The 27,038-nt window shown below is 53.2% G+C and overlaps 1 long non-coding RNA gene across 1 annotated transcript; it reads left to right on the top strand.

Annotated features, from left to right (window-relative positions):
- The first annotated feature begins 440 nt into the window (after positions 1–440).
- LOC125612740 lies at positions 441–7,258 on the top strand. Its single transcript, XR_007343217.1, has 2 exons — positions 441–1,168; positions 6,615–7,258. It is a non-coding gene; the product is annotated as an uncharacterized LOC125612740 (long non-coding RNA).
- The last annotated feature ends 19,780 nt before the right edge of the window (positions 7,259–27,038 follow it).

Raw genomic sequence — 27,038 nt, 5'->3', positions numbered from 1 at the left:
GAGAGCTTCAGACATTGCTGGCATGTGGTCCCTTCCCCCAACATTCAGCAGAGGGCTCTCCTCAGAGTGTGGATTTGGATTGAATGTTATTTTGGGGTGGGTGGCTATAATAGCTAAGAACCATCACAAAGCAATTACCGGAAGCAGGAATATTTTATCATCCTAATCACAGGGAAAAACAACACTCATTTGCTGTTTTTTTTTTTTTTTTAATAAAACCTTTATGTTCACTCCCAGAGACCAGTGCTGCAGTCTGTAGTTTATTCCTAGATCTTTGCAAACACGACTCATCTGACTTCATCAACCCATAATTTGTTTGCACATTATTTGGGAAGCTTTTTGGGATAAGTTAAAGTTTAAAAAACTAATTGATGCAAGCTTGTTTCTAAGTTAAGTTATTAGGCAGTTAAGTTATATATGGCTTCTCAAATATCCATCCTTAAAGAAAATAAAGCGTATGGGCCCTGCCAGGGAGTAAAACTTGATTTGGTTTCACTTGGAGCCAAATATATCTTCAGATAAAGCTGCATGAGCCGGAACATTCCATCTAGCTCCTGGCACCGAGCGGGCATCAGATCTGCACTGAATAAATGGATGCATATATTTGTTGGTGTTTTCCATCTCATTATGGCCACGACTTAGTATTTTTAAAATAATCATTTTGCCCAAACATTAACCAATATGTTGCAACAGAGCAGAGGAACAGTCGGCAACAGGGCATGCTTTCGCGAATTTCTCATCTTCTGGAAGTGAAAGGGCTGTTTCTATTTTTAGTTTTCTCCCTGGAGGATGGGCTCCTGGTCTGGGTACTCTCCCCGTCTGCCTCGAGGGGAGCAGAGCAGAGCCTCTGGACCCTTCCCCAGCATCCACACCCCTCGTTCACAGCCATCCGAGAAGGGGAAAAGCCTCTCCCTTGACGGCTTTGAGCACTCTCCTGGCCTGAGACAGAGGCCTGTGACCTGGGCAGGCAGGAAATGGGACCCCTCCCAGCTCCAGTCCCCCAGATTCAGCCCACCCGGGCCTCAGGGCCTCCTCTCAGCACCCAGGAGCCCGACAGGTGGAGCACCAAGCAGAGGCTGTCACGAGGGAAGCCGCCACGACCGGCCATCTGCCCGGATCTCTTGACTTCAGCACGTGGATGACGCCGCGTGCTGGATGAGCTATGGTGGTAAGTGGGAGTCAGAGGACCCCAGGACAGGCCATCACCAGGCCGGCAGAAGTTACTCTGCTTCCTGGAGAAAGGGGTGTGCTGGCAGCACCCCCTGCTTAGAAGGGGCATGCCAAGGAGCGCTGGGCAGAGGGGGCCACTGGGCACAGGATGTCACAGCAGGGGTCAGCAGATGTGCAGCTCCGAGGCTGGCAGATGTGCTGGGAATGGAATTTGTGTGTTTTACCCATTATAGCCCTTCTTGTTCTGTCGCAGCGTCTTCTATTCTGCAAGAAGTTGTTCTAAGCTGTACAGAGCTCACTTCTCCTGGGCAGAGGGGGCCGTGCTGCGTTCAGGTGTTGGTGGCTGTGTTCTGCAGTGTCTGCATCTGCTCTGCCTGGGGGCAAGGGGGAAGGGAGGGGTATCGAGGGACTCTGCTCTCCTGGCTTTCAGAAGCTCCCCTCCCAGCCTCCCACCTGCCCCAGAAAGGCTGTGGACCAGGGAGGACGTCCCAGAGGTCTGGAGCTGTCTCCCTGGGCTGCACTTTTCTGATTCTTTGGATAGTCATTGCTGCCTTAGAAGCAGTGAACACAAGTTTAGATGAACGTTTTCCAAACTGGCATAGTACAGTCCTTAAGGAGGAGGCATTGGACCACAAAACTGAAGCAGGTTCTCCCTTGCAGGGCATCCCAGAGTCCTCCAAATGCTCTTGGCAGGGGTCATTCCAGTGAGGTGTGCACTTCGGAATGTGCTGGCCCCAGGAAGGCCTCTGTCTTCACAACGTGTCTATGACCAACCCGCCCCAGCTGGCGTGTGGAGCTGGCAGTCAAACCTGCAGTCTCCCTGGCAGCCGACCACTGGACGGCAGTGGCAGCAGTGGGCGGCCAGTCAGTGGCAGCTGCAGCGGGCCACAGCTACCTTGGTGGCACCCAGAGAAAAGACCTCCTTGCGTCGGCTGTAAAGGCAGTGTCCTTGGCGTCAGCAAAGGCCCACTTGCTAGTTTTTATGTGCAACTGGGGCTCGTTGTTTTTTTTCATATCCTTCATTATATTTTCTCACTTTCTAATTGTTAACTTTGGGAAGTATTATTTTATTGGACAACCGTGGCTTTCTTCATCCATTCTCAGGGTGTATTACTTTAATTCCGTCTATAACATTTTATGTCATTTGGAGTGTACTTTATTTCTCCTAGTTTTTTTAAGATAAACACCTAATTCATTTTTATTCATATTTTTAAATAATAGAAGACTCCAAAGCTATGAATCGTCTCTGAGTTCAATGTCAATTAAATTCTATGAATTTTGATGTGTGCTTTATATTTTTTTCTCTTTTGTCAGTAATCCAGTTTCAAGTGTTTACCTCTTTGGCACAAGAAACGCATTTTCAGAGGCATGTTTTTGTTGCATTTTAAGCAAGAGATATTAATTGTGCCACATAATGGTAAGTGCTGTAGAGCATAAATGTGCAACAAGGCACAGGGCTGTCCAGGCCCTGGATGCCAGGAGCTGGATGCTAGGCAGACACCCGGGTGCCCATGGGGAGGTGTCCCAGGAGAGACAGGGGAGGTGCTAGGGGACATGGGTCTCCTGGGTGGTGGAGGCAGCCTTGGGGCTTGCCGGGGCCCAGCGTCTGCAGGCACTCACCTTGTGCAGACCGTTGGACCTGTGCAAGGTGCAGAGGCTGCTGGTCCTCACGGCAAACTGTAAAGCCATTGGCATCACCACCACCTCCACTTTCAGATGGGGAAGCCGAAGCACGGGAAGGGAAGTGCTGGCCCCGGTCAGAAGCTAGCGAGCCACGGTCAGGGCTCAAGCCGGAAGCCTGCCGAGGTGTGCGGCGGTGCTGCTCAGCACTGCCCTTGAAGTCGGTATGGTGGTCACTGGATCTGACCTCCCACCCTGCTCTCCTTTTCACAAGGAGAAGGGGAGTCGAGGAGAGGCCTTGCTGCTGTCCATCACTGTTCACTGTCCCTGGCTGGTGCAGCAGGGGCCAGAAGCTCTGGGCTCCCAGGTGGGCCCTCTGCACACTGGGCTGGGGACTCCCTTCTCCGACCCTGTCATCTTGAGCAGCCAAAGTCACAGCTGTGTTTCCCCACAGCAGTTACTGGCCACAGTCTACAGGCCAGGGGCAGATGAGAGGGCTGCTCACAGGGTGGTGGAGCCAGCTTGGGCCACGCCCTTGGGAGGTGGCACAGGGAGGTGAGGGGGCAGGAGAGGCGCAGGAGCACCAGGCTCCTCAGGGGCCACCCAGCACACCTTCCTTCCCTCCCTTCCCTGTGGCAGGCCAGCTGGGCTCCCAGCCCTGCCCTGTGGGTGAGAAAACAGGCCCTCCCTGAGGTTAGGGACCTGCCAGGCCCCGGTGAACTGAGCCCCAACTTCTAGACGTCTTCTCGAACTTGCATCCTCCGCTTCAGAAGATTCAGGAGGCAGGGCTCTGAGGGAAACTGGGTGGGGTTCCCTGGCCTCTCCCTCCTGGCTGGGTGGGGCTCCCCACCATCTCCCTCCTGGATGGCTGGGAGGCTCTCTTTCCTGCTTATGGTCTGAAGTGTTTTTAGAAAGTTCTTCTGAAACAGGCCCATTAACTGAACCCCGTTGGCTGGAAGCCACACCTGTTCTATGGTGGGGTGGGAAAGGGCTGCTGACCTCCCAGGTGGGACCCTGGGAGAGGCTCACTGGGGCAGGGCTGGCATCTGTGCTGCAGAAGGGCTTGTGGCCCGGTCTGAGCTATCAGAGGGCCAGCTGGAAAGTGAGGGAAGCGGCTGCTGGCCATATGGGGAACAGACAGCGTCCAACGAGGCACCTTACTGCAGCAAATGCTCATGTCACTCGGAGCATGTGCCCCGTCGGTCTCTCCCCACATGGGTAAGCTCTTTATTAGATTATTTAACAACTGAGCTTGTTGTTAGCTTTGCCATGAATCACTTGAATAATGCACATGACTCAACCTTTAGGTGTGTTGAGACACATTTTTGCAATAAAGATATCGAGTTCATCCAAACAACTACTTCCTAAGGCTCTGTCCCTCGGTGGGGCTTCACTGATGGGGTATGGGAAGACAGCGGTTGCCCTGAGTGTCTCCGTGAACTCTGGATGCCAGGCAGAGGCCACGACCCCTCCACGGGCTCTTGGGCAGCTTCACACTCTCCAGCCCCGACTGATGGATCCAACGGCTCGGCGTTGTGCTGTGAAGCGGCTCGAGGAACCGCACTCAGGCGGAGGAACGAGGGCAGGCTGCGTTTAGGATCTAAAGCTCTTCATATGGTTCTCAGGAGCGAGTCCTCGGAGAGAGCTGAACTGTGGTGGTCAGACACTGAGCCCCTGCTCCTGGGGATGATTCCGACCACCATGTTCCCTCCGCCCACGATGAGCTGAGGCCGCAGGCCTGGCACGGAGGGCCTCTCCCGACTCTCAGCCATGGGGAGCTCCCCTGCAGGCCTCACAGGTGGCCTGGGGTGTGGCCGCCTGAGGCCCTCTGCCCGGCTGGCGCTCTGGGCCCTCCCAGGCTGGAGCACCTCGGCCTTTGCTTCTCTGAGCCTCTGTCCTGTGTCGGGGGAGGCACAGCGAGTCTAGGAACCGTGGAAGTGGCTCAAAGTATACGGAGATCTCTTCCGGACGTGGTCTTGCTCTCCCCGTTGGCTTTCAACAGGCGCCTCTGGGGTGGACACTCCCAGCTGGCAGGGCACCGACACAGGCACACGTGCCCCGGTGAGAGGAAGAGAGGGGGCGGAGGGGCTTCATGTTGGGGTGGAACATCTCAGAGGGCAGGGGAAGGCCTCCGAGGCCCTGCTCCAAGACCTGGGCATCCACCTCTGTGTGCCCTTGGCCTCAGGCTGCCCTGGGAGGTGGGGGAGAGGCTCGGCTGCCTGGACAGCACGCCACACCCTGGCTAGCCAGAGCAGCGGGACACAGCCTCTCACGGCTGCGTAGACCAGCTGTCTGGAGGAGGTGGCAGCAGGGTCGCGCCCCCTGAAGGCTCTTGGGAGGGTCCTTCCTGTCTCCTTGGCCTCTGGTGGCCCCAGGAGTCCCCATCTCTGCCTTCACTTGGCCACAGACCCACTTTTGTACCTTGGCCCTGTGTCTTACGAGGACACAGGTCTTGAGACATAGGGCCACTTTGGATGATCCAGAAGATAGATCCCATCTAGGGATCCTTATCTTAATCACATAGTGAAGAACTTTTTTTCCTAACAAAGGCACATTCATAGGTTCAGGTAGGTACATGATTGTCCCAATGGCAGACAAGAGGGCCCTAGCAGGCAGAGGTGGGTGAAGGTCCACACAGGATGTCATGCAGTGGAGGCCAGGCTGCCCATGCGATGCGCCTCTGCCCTGCATGCACCTGGGCCGCCGAGAGGGCCCTGGACAGTTGTGCTCCTCCAAGCCCAGGGAGGACGGCCTCATGCACCCTCTGCGCAGCGCGTGGTCCATGGTGGAAGGCCAGCTGCATGCTCACGGCTGCACTTCATGCCCACTAGGCCCCTTCGGCCTGTGAGGAGGACAGCAGTGCCCCTGGCTTCTGGAGCTGTCACAGGACGGACGGGCTTCCCAAAGTGTCCTCTCTAGGATGGACCTCTGCTCCAGGGACCCTCCCTGGTGCCCCAGTCCCATAGAGGGTCTAACATCCTCTGCCAGAAATGCCCACGGCTCCTGGCTCCACAGAGCACCCGAAGCCCGCATGCTGAGCTGTGGGCGTGCTCCTGCCGAGGGGCAGCAGGTGGGCTGCGGGTGTGCTCCTGCCGAGGGGCACCGCTGTGTCTCTGTTACTCACTCAGAGGATTTTGAGGTGCCCTCGCTGTGAGCCACCTGGACAGAGGACCCAGACCCGCGTTGGTGAACTTGAGCCTCCATGAATGTCTGGCTGGCTTATCTCACAGGACTCATGGAGCACATTTTCCCAGGGCCTGGGGAAGAAGATGGTCAGCAGGCGTAGAAGGAAGAGACCACACTGATGACACAGGAGCCTTTGAGAGTAGCCCAGAGGGAGGGTGAGACCTGCCGGAGCTGGACTGGGCTGGAGTGGGGCATCAGGTGAGGCCAGCAGGAGAGCTGGGGCCAGGGAGGGACACCTGTCAGGAGGTCACTGCCGTGGCCCTGTGTGAGGGTGGAGGCAGTGTTGTTCTGGTGACAGCTCCACATGCCCTGGTCAGGGTCAGGCTCTCCCTGGCCTGTGGCCTTGGCTTCCTGTCCCCTTACCTGTAGACTGACTTCCTTGCTAGCAGTTTGTTGGATTCCGCGGTTCTGATCAGGTTAGCCATTTGCACCTCTCGCCTGGAGTGTGAAGGTCGTTTGTTCTTGGTGTGACCTTCGGTGCGGTCAGCTCTGGTCTTCCACGTTGCCAGGGTCCTCCTCTGTTGGCTCCATCGCCATTCCTTTCTCACCCTCCTTTGGATTATTAAACCGTTTTCCTAGTATTTTGTTTGACCCCTTCTGTTGATTCCCAGTGATTTCTTTCTGTGCTTCTGTTACAGCTGTAGAATCACAGCATGCGTCGTGGCCCAGCGGCGTCCGGGAGGAGCTTGCCCTCGACCACAGGGCCCAAGACTGAGAATCTGGACTCCTCTGCAGTTTTACTTCAAAGACATACAAGCCTGCTCTTCGTTGCTCTTAATTTACAAGTGCTTGCCTTGAAGTCATCAAAAGGAAAGAGGACTGCCCACCCACCCACCCCCTGGGCCCCTCCTGGAGGGTTCCTGCAGCTCCGCCTCCTCTAGACAAGAGCCCCGATGGCCTTCTGGCCCACGAGTGCGTTGGCTGCACACTCTCCCCACTCCCACTCTTTGGGAAATGCCTTTGTCCCCCTTCGTTGGGTCCATTTGTCTTGGGGTGGCAGGATTTATTCTCAGCTCTGGACACATCGTTCCTTGTCCTCTGACAGCTTTGTTCCGCATGAGAAATCCACGCTGGTCCTTCTCAGGGCTCTCCTGTGCATGATGGATATTTTTCTCCTGATGGTTTTTAGATTTTTCTTTACCTATGGTTTTCATGAATTCAACTATGATGTGCCTAGATGTAATTTTATTTGAATTTATTATATTTGGCATTTATTAAGTTTCTTGAATTTGTGGGGTTTTTCCCCCATCAAATTTGATAAATTCCCAGTGACTATATCTTATCTTGTTCTCCACCCCGTGATTCTTTTCTCCTTCGGGAAATTTATTTCTGCATGTCATAGATGACTTGAAATTCCCCCAATGTTGCTGACTCTATGTTTGCTTATGTTCCAGCAATGTTTTGGATTTTTTTTTTATTTTAGAAAACTTTTACATTTGTGGAATTACTGCAAAAGGACCACGTCCCTCCAGCTGCACGAGGGTTGTCCTACATCAGTTTGGTCACGGGGCACAGTTGCCAACAGGTCTCCACACATTGTTACTAGTCTCCCCACACACGCCATCCCATCTACCCCAGGAGCCCATCTGGAATGCGGTCGTGCATCCAGCTGTCCTGTCCCTATGGTCTCCTCTTGATGGTGACGCTTGCAGATCCACCTTGTTCATGGCGACCTTGGACTGGTCAGGTATCCTTGGAGCTCCCTGCAGTGGTCAGGCCGGGTAGTATGTCTAGAGGAAGACAGCGAGGACAAGGTCCCTGGTGTCCCTGCTGTCCTGACTCCTCACTGCCCATGCTGTCTTGGTCCAGAGTGAGGGGGGTCGGTCAGTTTCTGCAGGTGGCTACTGTTTCTTTCCCTCCACTTGCAAACTGCTGTCCTTCGGGGAGTCACTTAGGCACAGCCCACACTTGAGGAGCCAGGGACACCCCACAGAGGGTCTTCCACACAGGACACAGTTGCTCTCTCCAATTGATTTGCTTATTCACTTCATCATGTGTTATTGTCTGGGTGGCTCCTGAGTATGCATTTCATACTCTGGTTATACGGGGTGGTATTGATTTTCCTGCTCCAATCACCCCAGCTTTGGTGACGGGGAGTTCTCCCGACTGATTCCTAATCCCTCTGCCCATCCCCATCGTGGGGTTGGTTGGAACACGTCCTCTCTGGGGCTCTTCCTGTGTGTTTCCTGCCCCTTGTTCACACACACGTCTGTTCTGCTGCCGTCTGTGGCCCTCGGTGTCTGCGCCTCATAGCCCACCAAGGCTGCCCTGTGCGCTTCACTCTGTGTGCGGCAGGTTTTCTCTCTTCTGAAGCTTCGATCCCTTCTGCCGATTCTCTTCTGTGGGTCTCTCTGCAGGGAAGCCATCGTGGGCTTGAGCTTCCAGACACCGTGTCCTGGGTTCGCAGTGTCTGCTCAGTCACTCCTACTGCCACCCACTGCGCCTCCTGTTCTGCGAGTTCCTCGCCGTACCTGCTCCCTGCATCTCTTGACCTACCTGCGGCTTCCTGGTGTCTTGGGGTCTCCCCCATGTGGTCTGGGCACCGTCCTGAAGGAAGGGAGATGGAGGTCTGGCTCTCCTTTCCGCTCCTCCCCAGGTGGCGGCAGGCGGTCATTCCTGCTTGCTAGAGTGGTCTGAGCTGGCCGGGGATGGCGGCTCCAACCAGGTGGAGCTCACTGTGGTCATCACTGAGGTCAGCCCAGTGGACAGATACTTTTCTGATCTGGGAGGGAGGTGGGCTGAAGCTTCAGATATTTCTAACTCAACATTAAATTCAATCCTAGAAGAACCATGGAATCCGAGCCCAACAAGAAAGAGCAACATCAAAATCTCCCTGACCAGCCTGTGTCTAGCAATGTTTTGGGGGGCAATCTTGAGGGGACAGTGATCGGAGGAATCCCTGGGCCGATGCTCAGGCTTTGCCTCCGAGGTATTGCAGATGGCTCCAGGTGGCACATGTCTCCCCGGGCCCTCCCCGTCCCCGTCCCCGTCCCCGTCCCCGGCCATGACCCTGCAGGTCTGCGAAGCTTCTGCACCTAAGCACTTGTCCAGCTGTGGCGCCCGCCGCGGGTCTGCTGTCCACCGTGAGGCTCTTCAGTTGCTGAATTCAGTCCATCGAGCTTCCTTGCCTCTGCCACTCTTTGTCAGCTCCTGTCTTAATTTTGTCTGATTTTAAATTTCTATTGCTAATTAGTGAAAGGCATTAAGGGTGATTTTTGCCTCTGATTTTAAAACTACTTTGCACTAGGGGGTATGCATCCTGGTGTCCAGAGTCACCAACTGATCAAGGTGGTGGTCAAGGGGACACTGAAGAGGGAGGTCCTCCCACTCTTTCCCACATGGTGATGCTCTTCTCAAATACGACTGAGCCAAACAGAAAATCCCAGGTAACAATAAATGAATGACTCTACAAAATTAGTTCTTTTTTAGCACACTCAGTTTTGAATATAAGTTATGAATGGCACAGTGACCTTCATAGGAAGTAGAGAGTAGGGAAACAGAAACCCGCTGCTTGGCTTCCACTGTCAGGATCCTAGGATGGTTGTGCTCAGTGTCCTTTATTTTTTTAAATTTTACTCTAATCAACAGATACTATTTGTACCTACTTCCGGGGTGCAATGTTGTAATTCAAACCCGTGCACAGCCTAGAAACCCCAGGCAGGGCCATCGGCACATCCATGTCCTCAAGTACCATGTCCATGTGCGTAAGGACTTGCACAGATGCCATTACCCTCCTGCACTCTGGGACGTCAGAGTTACTTCGTGTCTAGCTGGACTTTGGTCCTCATTACCCCCTATTCTTCCCACCCTCCCAGGCCTCTGGTGATCTCCATTTTACTTTCTTCTTCAATGTAATCAACATATTTTTTAGCATCCACTATTTAACAAGAATCTTACAAACTGAATGTAATTTGAGTACTTAAAATACGCAAGTTTATTTAGATACATCACTGCATCATGAATTTGTTTCTGAACTTTTCAAGTTCCATTTTTGTGAGATGGATGTCAGTAGAATACCAAAACCAGTGTCTAAAAGTCCTTTGGAGCTTTCTAAAATTGATTAGTAACATGGGGAAAGCAGTGTTGGTGGAGGGTGGCACTCGGCCTCTCAGTCTCTCCTTGATTTAGCTAAGAACTGAGACGGTGGAATTGAAGGGTCCCCAGACTACGTGGATCTGCAGGTGGGCAGGCATTTTCAAAGGAAAAACAGATGGAAAGTATTCTTCACATGTATTTATTTCATGAAGGTGAAATGTCTGTTTGTGGACTATGTTTTCACAGGAGTCTAAGTATTTTTGTGACAATCACCTTGAGTTTACAGGTTAGGGGGTGCTGCAGGGGGTCGCATGAGCTCATGGTGGTGAGGGCCCCCTCCAGGGTTCGTGCCTTGAGCACAGAGTCTCTATGTGGTGTGCTGTTCGTGTTTCCCTTGCTACACACTCGAGGAAGCATGCGTCCAAGCCACAGTGGGGGACCAGGGTGCGGAAGTGGCTCACTGGCCAGATCTGCCCACAGACGCCTTCCTGGTAAGCAGACAGGAACTGAGCTGGTGTTCCTTCCTGACAACGAGATGCCCAGTCCAGTGTGTGTGCCTGACCTGGTGCTGAGGCCCACGCCTGTGCAGTGGGCTCACAGCCTCTGCAGGGCCTGTGTGGACGCTGCTCTGTGGGTTGGCGAGGAGGACCAGAGAGGCCGGTCGTGGGAAGGCCAGCCAGAGCAGCACTTCCGAGGCCCGGGCCCTGTCTGGGCACGCGGGACTTCACACACTCTTTGGGAAGGACCGCGTGCTGTATTTTCAGACTTAGCTGGAGCTGCCGTGATCTCAGGCTGCTGTCCTCACCCTGGTGTCTGATCACACATTCAGAATACCCAGCAGAGGCCCATCTGCTGCCCCATGTCAGTAAAAGTGACAAGAAATTGTTTTTGCTTATTTAAAAACTATTCAATCACTTCTTATATTTAGGTTGTAATAGATCTTTTTATAAAAATCCAGAATTGATGAGCCATGCCTGCTGGGTGGTCTGCTGGGGTGAGGGCTTTGGGGAGCGCTGGCCTAGGTACACATACTTACTAGCAGTGGAGGTCCTCACAGAAGCCAACGGCGGCCTGGACCAGGAGGCGTCAGGAGCAGGTCACACCCTCACTCACTGGCCCTGCTGTGAATGCTGGGAGAGGACAGTGCCCAGGGCCATGGAGAAAGATAGAACAGGCCGCCTCGGGGCCGTCACACAGCAGGAGGGCGAAAGACGAGCCACCTTGGAGTGCAGCACAGCCTGGTGCTGTACTAACCAGACTGTTAGAATCTTCCATTACGGCCATTTTGGCTTTTCTTATGATGAAATAAACAATAGTTTACGGACAATATACAGATATTTTCTTGCTGTACTACATTTTCAAAAATCTCAAGTTGTCTCATTCTCAACAAAGGTTGCAACTTATTATCTAATTATAAAATACATTACTGCCTGGAAATTGCCAAGTTACAATAATTATTAACATACACGTGATGTTCACTGCTATCATTGGGCAGAATTTTTGACCAGACATGGCCATAAAAGAAGTGATATTTACTTCCTCAACTCCACATGAGCTGTGCTTTCCCAGTAAGTGACCTGGGGACCCGTGTCTGCACTTAAACTAGGTCTTTCTCCCAAGTCCGTTTGGAACACTCAAACTGCATCATCCTCACGGTAAGTTCATGATCGGACACCCGCCTCATCACAGCATCGCTGGTACAGGACGTCTCACCACCGACAACACATCCTGCTTGAGGGCAAACAACTACTGCTCTTCCCTTCTCTTGCCTGGGATTCACCTCCCTCACCCTGGTCCTGAGCTCACCCTTGGGGGCCTCCAGGTCCCATGGGGAGGCTGTCGAAGGTGAAGGTCTGATCCTGGTGTGGACGATGTGGACCATGACGTCGGCCAGGTGGAGGTGCTGGAGATGCCCAGTTCTGACCTGTCAGAGCCTCGGGCTGGAAGCCCAGGGCGAGGTTGGGCAGCGACAGGGCAGGGGCAGGGGCAAGGGCAGGGGAGGAACCCGGTTCTGTCTGGGACAGTGTGACCGGAGCCCTGCACTCTTCCTGCCGTCCTCATCCCCCGAGGAACTTTGGGGACTCCAAACACCTCCCACAAGCAGGTTCCTGGTGACTCCTCCTTCCTGATTCTGGCATTGGGCGCCATCTGTTTACTTCACCCTAAGGACACTCCAGGGTTCAGGCTGGGCTCTGGCCACAGTTCTGTGGTGCCCACTGTAACCAGCTGGCACACGCCCAGGACCTGCCTGCCTCCCAGTCCCTGGGAGTCTGGGTGCTGCTGCCCATTCTGCTCCACGTGGGCCCTCGGAGGGGGTCACCCTGCTCCAGGTGCTGCCCCTAGAGCAGCCCCACCTTCCCTCTCTCAGCTGGCCGTCTTCGTCTGTCCTCTACCCTGACCACGGTGGGTCCTCTGTGTTCATGGAGGCCTCCTGTGGAGGGGTTGAGGAACCTCTCTCAGGGCTTACCTCCCCTCTGCATCTTCAGCAAAGCCATAAGAATGGCTCCGAGAGGGGCCTGTGTCACTTTCTTTTAGACAGTACATTTCTATGGTCACCGTCTTGATGCTTGAAATGCAGGTTTCTATTGGAACGTTTAGAAACATAAAATAAATAACAGATGTCTGGGGATTTGCAGCAGAAATTGGAGGTTATAGGCGGCCATTCACCTGCAGATTCCTTACTGTGTATGAAGCCAGAGATTTCTCCAGACACTCATTACACATGAACTCTCAGGACATCAAGGAGTGGAAGGAGGAGGGAAACAAACCAACTCTTGAGATGGATCACAAGCCTTCTATTGACACCAGGCCTTGCCTGGGCCTGCACCTGGTCACGTCTAAAGGTGTTGGTCTGCCTTCGCGAGGTGTTCAGGAAGCCTATTGCCTTCTGGTAGGTCACATGACCCTCAGCCTCACATCGGAGGCTCTCCATAATTGGGCCTCAGTGGGCATCTACCCAGTGGTCTGTGATCTAAAGAAAGGGGTCACTCAGTGCCCAGGACCCAAAAGGGCTTCCATAAAGTGGCCCTTTTTTGCTGGTAAGGCAGGCACTAGCCTCAAGGTGGACCATGCGTGGACACCAAGCCTACATGGCTGATGGACACCAAGCCTACATGGCTGATGGGCAAGCCCACTTCTCTCCTGCAGAGAGCTCTGTCCACCAAATGTCCTTCCTTTGGGATCACTACTGGACTACCACTGTCAGACCCACAGACCCGACAGATCTGGTCACCTGTGTTTGCACAACCAAGTGGAGTGTGCTTCATTGCACACAGTGCTAGAGCAGCCGCCTGCCAGGATCATTACTCCTGGTCCCCAGAGGAGGAAAGGCTACCTGTTGTTTGCAAGTCAAAGCTTGGTCCATCTGAGTGTGACCTGCTGACTAAGGCTCAGAGTCCTGCGTTTCCAGCACTTTCCTTGGGAAAAGCAGCCTTCAGAAGCTGTCCGATCCTGGGAGGAGTGCCTCAGCTCCCAAGGAGCCATGTCAGGGCCCCGGCTGCCTTCTGCTGAGGGAAGCCCCCCACACCCATAGGTGGTGACCAGGGATGCTATGGAAGAGCACGGGGTGGCCTCACCTGAGATGCAAGAGTAGCAGGGCAGCCAGAGGATGGAAGGGGACATTTCAGGCAGAGCCAGAGGCAGGCCAGGCTGAGGCTCTAGGGGGGAGTCCAGTGTGGCTGTGTGCAGAGGGTGGGAGGGTGGGAGGCAGGCGGGAGTGGGTTTCACTCAAAGGCCACGGAGGCCAGATAGGGCTTCGTGGAGGACATGAGCCAGTTGCCACTTTGGAGAGTTTCTTTGGTGGCTGTAGAGATTGGGGGAGGAGGCAGAGGAGCACTGGGGGGTAACGAAGGTGGCCAGCCCAGGTGGTGGGTGAGGGTCGGGGACCTGGAGGGAGAGCTGTGGTGGAGACGGACTCCGTGGACATGCTGCAGCCTGGGTGTGCAGGGTGTGAGGAAACAAGCACCGTGGGCGCGATGGCGATGCTGTTTACCCCGGCAGGGTACGGTCCATCTGTCACTCATGGTCCCACCAGGTCAGAGCTGCCGGTGTGGGCACCCTGACCGCATTCCACAGTGTTAAATGAGGCTGATGAGGAGGGGTGTTCTGGAAGGAGTCCTGGTGACTACGGGCACTTCAGTTGCTCACATCCCGGCGTTTCAGAGAGGTGTGAGTGGGAGGGCAGGGCCAGACTGCCGGCCTGCAGTGGAGTCTGGGCACCCGAGGGCGTGGGGTTGGCCTGAGGAGGGGGCAGGGTCAGAGGAGCCTCATCTGGAAGGGAGAATGGTGGAGAGGGTCCTGAGCAGAGGTGAGAGGTGGGAGGTGGACGAGAGGACCAGGGGTCCTGAAGGCCCACGGCAAGGCAGCAAGGAGGGGGTGGTGGTCAGCATTGGAGAGATCATGTTGTGCATCGGAGACCACCCAGGACCCAGTGCAGTGGGTGGGCGGAGCCTGTAGGGTGCACCAGAGCCGGCGGGAGGGGCTGGGTCACCAACCTCTAGGGTGGTGTTGGGCTGGATGACGGTCAACAGGAAAGGCTTTGACTGTCCCGTCAGGGCCAGTGCCAGCTCCAGGGCAAGACACCTCCTGCTGGCCCCTTGGGCTAGCTGCTCGCCCTTGAGTCTGCCCTCTCCTGTAAACTGAGGAGCTGGACGAGAAAGATCAAGTTCCTCTTCCCACATGTGCTGGGGCACCTCAGATGGGGACGCGGGGTCCACTTAGTCTCTTCCTATGGAGCATCTCAGATAGGGATTCGGGGTCCACTTAGTCTCTTTTCCTCTTCCTCCTTCTTTTGTGAAACCTATAAACAAGTTTTGGAGGCCCCCCCAATCCACATGGGAAATATATATCAAACAATTCGGTGGAAGCCACGTCACAAGGAGCCGTCCAGCCACTTCCGCACTGGCCTCGGCCATGTGCCACCAGCCTGCTACTGCGAGAAGGGAATGGAAGCTCTTTAGTGGCGGAGCCTCGGAGACTAGAAGAACAACCACATCTGATCCTCAGATCTGCAGAGATAACAAAGCCCCGCACTTTCCCAGTGAAAATATGAAAATGGATTCAGTAAGTGCTTAATCTGGGGAGTTATTAGTTAGGCACTCAACTGAAATTAGTTTTATGTGCCGAGTGTGATGGAGTTAGCTTGCTAAATAGGAGGATTTTCCCAGCTCACATCACATCTGTCTCTTTCCCCAGCCAACCCAGAGAGTGTCCTCCTTGCAACGCGTCCCTTTGTTAGGAGACGTTCTGTTCCTGCCAGCCAGAACCTCTCTCTCAGTGCTCGGCCTGTCTGGGCCTGATGTCGTCTCATGGCTGCTTTGTGCCCATTGGCGGGTTCTGTGTGGATGCTCTGATCATCAGAAGAGAATGTGCTGAGAGTAGACAGAAACATGGGTTTCCAGGGAACACGCCCCTGTCAGACCTGGAGCCTGGGGTAGTGGCTCCGGCCTGATTCCACTCAGTTCACCACCTCTGAGCCCAACCTCGAGCATGTCACTGTGCTCTGCTGAGCAGTGTCCTGGAGAGGCCCGGGAACTGGGCCCCGCAGAGTGGAGATGCAGATGCCGAAGGCCTGGTGAGACCCAGAGCTCCTGAGATGCTTTAGAGGGTCCTAGGCCTTTGCCTGGGAAGAGGGGAGGGTCTTGCTGCAGTGGAGTTGTCTGAGAACTCCCCTGAGGTTTCAGCTGAGTCTTGGCCTCCCCCAGGGCCAAGCTCAGTGGCTGAGATCAACTCTACCATTGGGGAGTGGGGCCAAGCCTGGTCAGAGAGCAGGGGCCTGAAAATAAGGTTCTCTGCTTTGTGGGACACTTCTTCTTCTTGGGGTCTCCAGCCTGCTTCCCGACCCCGTCCAGAGTGTGGCCTGGTGGACACTGGTCTCAGCACCCACATGCCCTTTGAGTGACGAAGATTTCCCTCCGGCCTCATAGCATTAGCATGAACAGCCGTCCAGCTGACTCTGAGAAGGCCTCTAAAAGTCTTCAGGGAGATGGAGATGGTAGGTTGACCGACAGCCTCCAGCCACTGGGATTGAGACTCAGCCAGGGATGCCCAGCAGCTCAGCCAGCGCAGGGGGCCAAGACAGCACTCCTACCGTGAACTTCACAGCCTCCTAGGTGGAGCTGGGGGCACAGACCACCGGATGCGCCTCTTGGCTGCATCTACCTGCAGAACAGGCGCCCTCACAGCCTTTAGGAGAACCTATAGGAAAGGTGGCCTAGGCATGTTCCCTGCCTCCACAGTCTCAGGCTCTGGCACCCCTCACAGGAAACTTCCCACGTGCAGGGGTCATTCGCAGCTCTCTGACCTGGAATCACTGCGGAGCCAGGCCCCACTTTACCCAAGCATGCTATGTCCCTTAGGGGAGAGAGACGGCCCAAATGCACATGGCCAGTGGCAGAAACCCTTCTTATACTTCTTTGGAAACACAAGTCAGGGCCCGGGTGCCAGCACTTGCCCACTAGACAGGACGAGGGCAGACACGGATAGATGGCCCTCCTAGTTCTGGAGTACCCACGGGCACAGTGAGAAGGAGAAGTGGCCCTAACCTCCCATAGAGCTCTCGCACGGACTTCGTCATCCTTTCCCTCCGTCAGAGGCCTGGGAATGACATGCAGGCAGGGACATCTAAAATGACCCCTGCTTACAGCAGGTGTGCACATGGCACACACACCACATGTGCACCTTCATGCACACGCACCACACACGCATGCACACAGACTGCGAGCTCCTTTCCTGCCCTGGTCCTTGCAGGATAACTGTCCAAGCAGAACACAGTGACTGTTTTCTGGAGGGAGGAACGGGAACAGAGGCCGAGGGGGTGGTGGGAAGCTGGGGCGGCAGCAGATAGCTGACCGTCTTGGCCACGCCTGGCCGGCTTTGTGCATTCACTCAACAGGCCAGCGATGGGGGGGCATGTGTCCAGGTGACTGTGGTTCTTCTCAGTGCCACTGCCTTTCCCCCACGTCATCCCAGCTTCCCACATCATCTCTGTGCTGTCCCTCCACTCAATGTCTGTCACATGTAAGGAAGGACACTGGCCTGTCCCTCCTGAGCCATGTTCCCAGGATCTCAGGGGACCCAGGCTTAGGGGAAGGCATGGAGAAATAGACTGCTAATGATCTTCTGACAAATTCTCTTCATCAATATTTTGAAAATAGCAATGATAAAGTCAAAACATAGGTGGGATCATTAAAATGACTTACATATTTAAAATGCAGATATCATGTGCTTCTTAGTTAAGCTTAGAAAATTTTCTTTCTTTCTTTTTTTTTTCCTGGTACCAGGGATTGAACCCAGGAGTGCTTAACCACTGAGCCACATCCCTTGAACCCAAGGATGCTTAACCACTGAGCCACATCCCTAACCCTTTTATTTTTTGAGACAGTGTCTCACTAACTTGCTTAGGGCTTTGCTTAGTTGCTAAAGCTATCTTTGGGCTTATGATCCTCTCGCCTCAGCCTCCCGAGCTGCTGAATCACAGGCGTGTTCTGCCATAACCCGCAATTTGAGGAAAATTTTAAAAAATCTCCAAATGTTTCTGGTTTCTCTAGAAAAGATCAAAAACTAGGAATTGTGTTATTATTTGTTCTAATTTTAAACTATCAATGAGAAACTCCTTTGTTGAATTAGATACGAGTTTTGAGTGCTAGAATAATATTTCTACATTATGTGTGCTAGTCAAAATGTAATGGCTACATATCTTCATGTTTAATCTGCACAATTAGCATTTTCACTACCCTTTCATCTAGGCTGTCAACAAAATAACATATCAGTCCCTGACTGGTGGCACCGTCAGTGTCTAACCTGTAAATACTCCACCGTGGCAGATTTCTGACAGGCTGCCAACCTGACCTGACTAAACCCTGGGGTGGGGAAAGCTCCTACCCTAGACCCAGCAGGTGCCGGGGCATCAAGAGCGCAGGTAAGAGCAGAACACAGAAGCACGGTTGGAAAGTGACGAGTTTAAATACTTAGAAGTATTTTTTTTTAATTGAAGTTATGCTGTTATGGCAAGAATGCAATAAATCATTCAGTCCATCTTAAAGCAGGAGATGGAACCATCTTTATTCACCAGCCAGTGGACCCGACCCACCAGCTGTGGGCCAAGGGGCAGGATGCAAGTCTACACCCTGTGACCCCCTCCTGGGGTTTGAGTCCACCTTTTATAGTCCAAAAACATATTAATCATAAGTGGCTGTTGCTAATGATTCAAAACCATAAACAAATGTCATGAGATCTAAAATCATAAGCACAAGGGGGAGTGGGTCAAAATTCCGTAGTTGAGTACAAGTTAAAGAGTGGTTATTAACATCTACATGATCAATCTCTGACAGGGTACATTGTCCCAGAAAAATGGGAACCAAAAAGAGAATGATTTTACATTGTATTAGAATCCCCATTTAGTGTTGCCAAACATGTTAATGCTAAGCAACTATTGGTGAGCACAGAGATGGGGTGTTCCCATGGGAGGAGCATTTCTTATATGACATGGAGTCTCAGGGCAAAATGAAGTCTGTTTGGTCATTGCCCATATAGCCTGGCCCATAACAATGCAACTTAATTTTTATTCATGGTCATGTTTAACAAATGGGCTGCAAAATTCCTAGGAGTTTAACAATACTACAGGCTGCTACAAGGATTTAGACGAAAGGAGTATCCGTTTCTTGGAGCATGCTCTTCCCAAGGCGGAGGGAAAACACAATGTTTCTTGCAGTCTTTTTCTCAGAACTGGCACACCTCAATTTCCTTCCAGTTTCCATTGATCAAAACAAACCACAGGACCAGGCCTCAAGTTAATGGAATAGGGGCAGATAACTCAGCCAGAGTGAAGTCAGAGATAGGTGTGGTGCAAAGGAAAAATTTGAACAACTAACAATCTATAAATTTCTAATAATAGTTTAGCTGGGCATAAAATTCAAAGTTGACAATAACTTTACAATAGCATTTTGAAATTACCACTCCATTGTCCTTTAATATCTCTGGTTGATGATGGCAGATAAATTCATTATCATTCTAATCATTCTGTGGTTAATATCCCTTTCTTCCTAGTGATTTTAAAAAAATTTCTTCATTCTATATCTGCATTATTACTATGACTAGTTTAAATATGGGTTTATTTTCCCCCCTGCTCAGTACTTGAAGAAGAACATTTTAAATCAAGTCTGGAGACTTCTCAGATACTAGATTTTAACGTTGTTTCTCCTTCATCTCCGGCACTTGTTTTCTTCTGGAATTCTTTTAAACTTAGGATCTGAGCTTGGCCAGGCACAGTGACAGGTGCCTATAATCCCAGGGACTTGGGAGGCTGAGGCAGGATTGCAAGTCCAAAGCCAGCCTCAGCAACTTAGTGAGACCTTGTCTCAAAATAAAAAATAAAAAAAATAAACAGACTGGGAATGTGGCTCAGTGGTTAAACACCTCCAAGTTTAATCCCTGGTTAAAATTTTTTTTTGACTCTTAATTATCTATTTTCCTTTGTTAGCTTTTATCTGACTATAATAGCCCTGACTTATATTCCTCTCTAATTTCATTTAGCATAGAATTGATAAATCTACGGATTTAAATTTAATTGACTAGAGTACTGATTTCTGAGATTTATTATTGGATCCTTTTTTTGCACCTATTTGTTCTTATTTCATTCTTTCTGCTTTGTTTAATTTTCATGAACATTAAGTGCACTCATAAACTTTTTGAACATCCTACATATGATGACTTTAAGGTACTTTGGTCTCTTTCATAGAGTCATTTTCATCTAGAGTAGGTCGTTGTTGTAACGACTGGCTTTGTCGGCTGCATTCATGAGAACTGGTACTCCTTACACGTTCTGAATTTTGGTTTGGGAAAGAACCCTTTTCCTGGTTGGTCCTGCTGTTCCGGTTGCTCTGCTGTTCATTTCTCTTTCCTTTTCACCCTCATTGAAGCACTGAAATTTCTCTGGATCCTCAATCCAGAACCCGATCTTGGAGGGTGGTTCAGGGTCTCATCCATGAGACGAGGCTGAGCTTATGCCAGGCGCAGTCTCAGCTGTGAGTGGCCTTGTTTGGCTTGGGTTGTCCAGCTTCCCTGTCTTACTGCCTCCTTTGACACTTGCTTGCCACGCCCAAGGCCACAAGAGGCGGCCAGCAGTGTGGGTGTCTAACCCTGGCCCATCCAGATGCTGGCTCTACCACCTGGCCTAATTGATTTAAATTGATTTAATTGACGATAGTACTGATTTCTGAGAGAGTCTGCTGCACTTTCTCGTGGGTGTAGGTACCACCTGTGGCTGTGTGAGCCAAGTCCTGGTTGCCACCGCCACCCTCCTGCCTGGAGGCCACTCTGCCCCTGGCTTCAGCCCTGCCCACTGCTATTTCCAATTCTCAAAGCACAGTTCGTCTTGCTTCTGAGCCCTGGACTGTCTTTTTTACTTTCTCTGTTTTATGTCTTGTCTATTATTGCCACATTTTAGACAGGGGGATTCAGCAAAGCCTAACTTTCCGTGCCAGCTGGACCAAAATTAAGAAAATTAAGGTCACCTGACTTGGACTGCCAACTGCACCAAACGATCCTTTGTCTGGAGACCAGTCCTGGTTGTGAAGTGAGAACAAAACCAACTGAAATGGATTCTCCTGCAGTTGGCTCAGGGACGGATATCTAGGGCACATCAGGGAGGCTGTGCTAACCTTCTTTAAAGATGGGGACATCGTTGCTATTTGTTTACAAACCACAGGGAACTTCAAGGATGTATGGTCCATTTTGTAGTCTCTGGAAAGAGGACAGATGAGAGTTGTTAGGTTTAGAACCATCTCCCCGGTGCTTGGCTGCCTTGTTTATGGGTGTAAGCAGAGGAGCCATACCTGCTGCAGGTCACAGAGCCCTCCCTGTCTCTCTGAGAGCTGGTGGAACAGCGCTCTGCTACATTTCTGAATTGTCCTGTCCAGTCGTGGCTTTGAATTTCTCATCTGATAACTTCATCTCTCAAGGAGCATAGGATAAAACAGAACATGCCACCAGGCAGGAAAGAGAGAGTAACTGTCACTCAGAACCAGAGCCCATCATCTGCAGCCCCGGGGAGGAGACCTCCACTACGTCGTCCTGGAGACACAGGAGGCCGCTCCCTCAGTGAGCTGCAGCAAGGGCAGCGCAGGTGGCCATCACCAGCTAACCTAGGGGGAAAAGCCCAGCATGAACCAAAGGCTCAGTCTTGCATGCCAAGGAAACAGACAACCGTGAGGAGGTTGTGACAACTGGGACACTGTCACGGACCCCGTATGTGTCAGGGGAGGAGAGTGCTGGGGGAAGGGAAGTGGAAGGGAATCTAGGGAAGATGCCGTTCGTCTCCAGACAACAGGGGCAGCCACCACTGAGAGGGCAGCAATGTGCGCGGGAGACGGCGGACCTGCAGGGCCCAGGTGACAGCCCCAGGGAGCTGCCAGGGGCCCTGCACCTATCCCATGTCACAGGTGGTGCATGGAGACGGAGGTGCCAAGCAGCTGGAGAAACACCACGTCCCCACCTTCTGGAAGGCGGCTTGATGTTGTATAGTCACAGGCAAGTTTTAGGAAGAAGCTGTGGAATGGCTGATTAGATTGAAAGTGGGGGAAGCAGACGCCAGGAGAACAAGCCCGAGACGCCTCCGGAGCAGGCTCCCCAGAGTCCTCTCTTCCTCTTGAAGCAGGCTCCCCATAGAGTCCTGTCTTCCTCTGGGACCATGCTCCCCAGAGTCCTCTCTTCCTTCGCAGGTTTCAGGGGCAGCAGGGAGTGCAGTACAGTCAGCTTCTGAGCCAGTTTGGAGTCATGAGTGTCCCTCATATGTTTCCTGGTCACCAAGCAGACTCAGTATTTGACATGGTGGCTTTAGACAGAGACGCCGGTCACCCTGAGCCCGTTTCTTTTCTGTCCAAGCACCTCTGTGTGTGGACGGTTCAGACCCGCACCTTGTGGTCGGGAGGCCGTGCTGTCCCCCATTGCTGGGCTCGGGACTGCATGCTGTGAGGACTCGTCCACTTTCTGACCATGTTCCTAAAGGGCTGCGAGCTGGCACCTCAGGCTGGTGAACATGGTACTTGCCATGCAGGGGGTTCCCTTCCTTGGGGATCACTAGGAACATTAGCCGACGAGTTCCCTGGTTACCGCCGTTGTTCTGGGTGCATGTAGACAGGAGAGGCTGGCGTCTGAGCTGTGTTGAGGACGCTGCTCGGTGCTGAATCCACACCTGGACTTGATCCCTGTGGTATTTTGTTAGCATCACAATGGAAATCAAGCCCCCCACATTCTGCGAGAGGCATTGGGACGCTCTGCCGTGTGGTTGGTGGTGGTCACGAAAGCCCATGTGTTCAGAGAAGAGAGAGTGTAGGCAACCCTGGAGGGCTTCACCTGCAGATGATGGAAGGAGAGTCAGCTGGAAAGTTCAGGGTGACCGCGTCTGTGTTCCTTGGAGCTGTCTGTGTCCTCCTGTGATCATCAGAGAGCAGAGGGCTGTTTTCTGACCTTTCCAATGGGAGGGAGACTCTGTGGATACTGAAGTGCCCAGACCCCACGCAGGTGTCAGCAGCGACCCCTTTCCTGCAGTCCCAGTGTCTCTGCCATGGAGCTGCGGAGGAGAGCAGTGTGGTGTGGTTAGGGTCTGGGCCTGCAGACCCTTCTCTGCACCCTCCAGGGGAAGTAAGCAAGATGAAGCCCAGGCTCCCAAGGACTTCCCACTCCAGGGAGCCGGGGCTGGGCAGGCTCGTGCACGTCTGTGGCTGTGTGGGCTCCAGGTGGGGGTTCTGGGCTGTGGCAGACCCCACAGCACAGCCTGGTGTGAAGGCAACTGGTGAAGGATGGATGTGGAGCTGCTGGGCACGGGGAACACGCGTGTGCCACACACCTGGTGACCACCTGGCGGGGGCCGGGTCTGGGCAGGTCTTGTGCCCAGGCCTCTCAGAGGTGTGCTTGGTTTGCACCTGAGGGAAGATTCCGGGGCCAGGGACCTACACACAGGAGCAAGCAGCGCTTCCCATGGAGCCGAGCAGCGAGCTGGGCCAGAGGGCAGGAGACTGCAGTGGCCCTGGGGACCATGCTCAGCCCAGAGCTGTCCTCCCGATGGGCAGGTTGCTGGGTGTTTGCACCCCTACTCCTGTGAGTGCTTATCTGTAGCAGACCCCAGGCATGGAGGTGCCCTGGAACTTCGATTGCAACCCAAGGTCCAGAGCATGTAGGCAAGAACGGATGGCACCCCACGGCTCAGAGAGTCTGCGACTCCAGGGAGGTCTTGGTTCCCCTGCTCAGAGCCTGTATGCCCTGCAGGGACCGGCTGCCCTGTGGCCTCTGCTGTGTTTGTCCATCAGGGGGCCCACAGGGCCACAGGCCAACCCAGCAGCCCACAGTTAGGGTGGACTCAGAGCACCGGCCCCGTAGAACATTCGCTCACGCGAAGTCCACAGAGGACCTACTGTCTGGGTGGCCATGTGGGCCACAGGAAGCTCTTGCTGTCAGAGGGCTTCAAAGCACAGGAAGCTCATTTCCAAATAAGGATGTGCAGTCAGAATTAGTGTCTCCCCGCTGAGGTCACCAAAGGCATCACATGTGTCCTGCAGAACATGGCCATGAACTCATTGCACTCCACGTGTGGCGTGTGGCATATGTTGGGGAGGCAGGGATGGGCAAGCCGCAGCGCGGCTCACGGTGCTGACAAGGGTGAGCAGAGGGAGGCCGGGCTTCCTAGAGGAAGAATCAGAAGCTGTATCCAGGGAGACCCTTGTGTCTCGTGGAAACACGACTCTTAGGTGGCAGTGCTACTCAGAGGACTGCTAAGTAGTTATTCCACCTTGGTGATGGGGGCAGGGCATGACCCCACCCCAACGTGGAGCCCCTAGGCCGAAGACCCCCTTCCCACCCTCACAGTGACCAACCAGTTCTAAGTCCCGTGAATTCCGCTCTGGAATATTTGTCAAACTGGTGCAGTTGCCTTATTCCTGACTATTCCCACCCTGGTCCAGATGATCCTCTCTCCCTGGGTGGTTCTGCCTCTAGGTGGTCTCTTGGATCTTGGCAATGCCCCTCTTGAGAGCTGTGTTTTCTTTCTAAACCTGTGGTCAGTGTGGGCCTTCATGGGGCTCCAGCCTCCAGGGTCAAAGCACCACAGCCTCCACTGAGCCTCAGACCACACCCTGCCCAGCTTCAGTGAGAGCTGATTGCAAACACCTGCCCCTGTGATAGCATGAGCCCCCTCTGACCCCTCCCCCATGCCCCCTCCCCCACACCCCCTTCCCCCTACAGTCCCCCCACGCCCCCTCTGTCCCCCACTCCACACAACATGCACACTAAACTTTTTGAAATTTCAAGAAATCAACCCATTTTGTGAGGTGTTACAAGGTGAAATTGCAAAAATCCATTGGCTTCCTGAAGGCCAGCGCTGACCCACTATGGGACAGACTTGGTGTAAGATTTGCTCCCTATTTCCACTAGAATCACGAGGACACCACATTGGTTTGTAAGGCATCATTTCTTCATTTCAAACTTCGACCAGAACCAATGAGTGTATATGTACCTTAGATGAAAAATAATTAAAGAGGTAGTTGGACGGCTGTAAAACCTTAACCTGAATTTGAACTCAGTCGTTCTTGATTCAAGAGGGAGGCAAACTCGGCGAGGATGGGCCTCTCCTTGAAGTCCTCTCTGAATTTCTGTTCCAGGCAACAGAAGTAATCAAAAGTTAAGGGCTTTCAATTACCAGTTCCACTTGAAAGTTAGGAGCACAGAGCCTGTTCCCACTCAGCCACGGTCTCTGAAGCCACCACAATGTTCCTGTCACTAGGTCTGTGAGTGCATGCAGGACACTAGGAGAGACACAGGCAAGAGAGACGGGAGGGGGCAGAGTGACGTCCTAAGAGGGGGGACACTGCTGAGGATGTGTTGTGAAGGAGAGGCCCAGAGGAGACTTGGGGTGTGTGCACGTTTGTGCAAAGGCACGTGTGCCCAGGTGAACATCTGTGCTCATGAAGAATGACTCGCACACAGCAACAAGGCGGAGAGCGACTGGCATGAGGGGTGCAGAGGCAGGGAGAGAAAGGGTACCCCACCCGCTAGCAAGCAAGGGCCACGGGGCACACACCTGAGTCACAGCCCCACGCGCCCAGCTCAGCATTTCCAGAGAAGAGACACGCCCCCTCCTCACGTGGGGTGTCTTTAGGAGAGCTCTGGATGCGTCAGAAGGGATCCCCGCCACGGCCCAGCTTGTCCTGGGAGCCGCTGTTTGAGGAAGGACATTCTCCCACCTCGGAGACGCCAGCGCACCCTGGGCTGTGCCTTTCAATGCTGCTGGTGAAGCTCCGACACATGCTGGGCCAGGTTGACTTGTTCTCTTCGGGGACCCTCTGTCTCCTTCTCGGCGTGGTGGGTGCACCGAGAGCATAGGAGGCCTAGAGTTTCTGGAGGACTTCAGGGGTCAGTGAGCCTGTGGCCAGCAGCCAGGCTGGGGACCCACACACTCCCGACACCAGTGACAGAGCCCTGCTTGCTTTGGACAACGAGGATGGCCTTCGGTCTGGATCCCAGCTCAGCACCTGAAGAGCTCTTGACCTCCTGCAGCCCCAGGGGATGCTGGAAAATGGGGCTTTGACATCTGCTTAACTCAGGTTTGTCGTGGGAACACGTGAAACACTGCCCACTAAGATGGCTCTGCGCGCTTTGAGGTGCCTGACCCGGCTCCAGGTACCAACGCTCTCCAACACTGCCAGGGAACCCACCCAGCCCCGTCTGTAACGACCCATCAGACCTCTGAGAGGATCTTGAGTGTTATCCAAACTAATGATGGACGGGGAGGGAGGACGCGTCCTAGTCACACAGGAGGCCACGCCGGCTCTGGGACCGGCTGCTGGCAAGTCAGAAGGAAAGCAGGGTGCCCTCAAAGGCTCATGGACCCCACAGCCTTTAGGAAATAGTGGATTTCTGCAGAAAATGAGGCCTTTTCTCTGCACTGCATTCACTCAGTGTCTTCCTGCCAGCTGATATCACCCAGAAATTACCAGAAGTCCCAGTGGAAAAGGGCTAAGATCTGTGCATCGCAGTCCTGACTGGAAGCGTTACCCTCAAGTCCAGGCTGCTCAGATTGCATCTGGGACCATCAGGCTCTTCATTGGGGATAGAGAGGAACCATTTAGACCATAGCTCTGAAATTTCAAATGCCAATTCTGCATCCATGCTGGGAGTGAACTCTAAACTGTCCCCAGGCGTGTTATAAAGCAGACCCTGTGAGCAGCGTGGATCAGATGACAGCTCTCATACTGTCCCCACCCTCCTGATGGACCTGGGTGTCCTCAGCTGGACGGCAGCCAGATAAGCAAGTGTAAGGATCTGGTTTCCAGCAGCTCAAGGCTTGAGGGTATTTGTTATTTTTCTCCGTAATCACATTTTTTCCTGTTGCCCGGTTCCTGTTTCCTAAATCAGTAAAAACAAATCGAATATGACACGGGGGTTTGCAGAGAACTAATTGAAATGATGTTTCATATGATGGCAACATTTTGGAAAAACCGTAACGATAAAAAGTCATGGACAAAAGGCCTCGGCTCCCAGCACCCCACCTCCTGCCTCCTATTTTTAAATTGCTTATGGGGAGGTAGAATAAATCTTTCTATCCCCAAAGCTTTTTAAATTATTCACTGTGCTTACTACTTTGCTTCTGAGGGGAGATTATCTCTTTTAATTGGAAACCTTCTATTATTTGTGCCTGAAATGTTTGTGAGAACAAGTTGAGGCGCAGCCACTATTAACAGCGCGTTGCAAGGGAGCATCACGAAGCCGCGCAGCGGAGGCTGTCGTTGACGGGCGAGAGTCGTCCTTCCGGCCATTCGCACCCCGACCTGCAGCAGGTGTGGCCAGGCCCGGGCTCCCTCAGGCTCCACCGCCGGCCCCTCCTGGAGGACAGGGGACCAGCTCCTGGGCTCCCCCAGCACTGAGTGCAGACACCACGCACCCCGCGACCCCAGGATGGGTGTGGGGATCCCTCCGTCTTCCCTTCTGGGAGTCAGACTGGGCTGGTCCAACACAAAGTCAGCAGCACAGGGACCGAG

Source organism: Marmota marmota, unplaced genomic scaffold (assembly GCF_001458135.2).
Source record: "Marmota marmota marmota unplaced genomic scaffold, marMar, whole genome shotgun sequence".
Classification (NCBI taxonomy): domain Eukaryota; kingdom Metazoa; phylum Chordata; class Mammalia; order Rodentia; family Sciuridae; genus Marmota; species Marmota marmota.
This window is presented reverse-complemented; position numbering and strand designations above follow the sequence as displayed.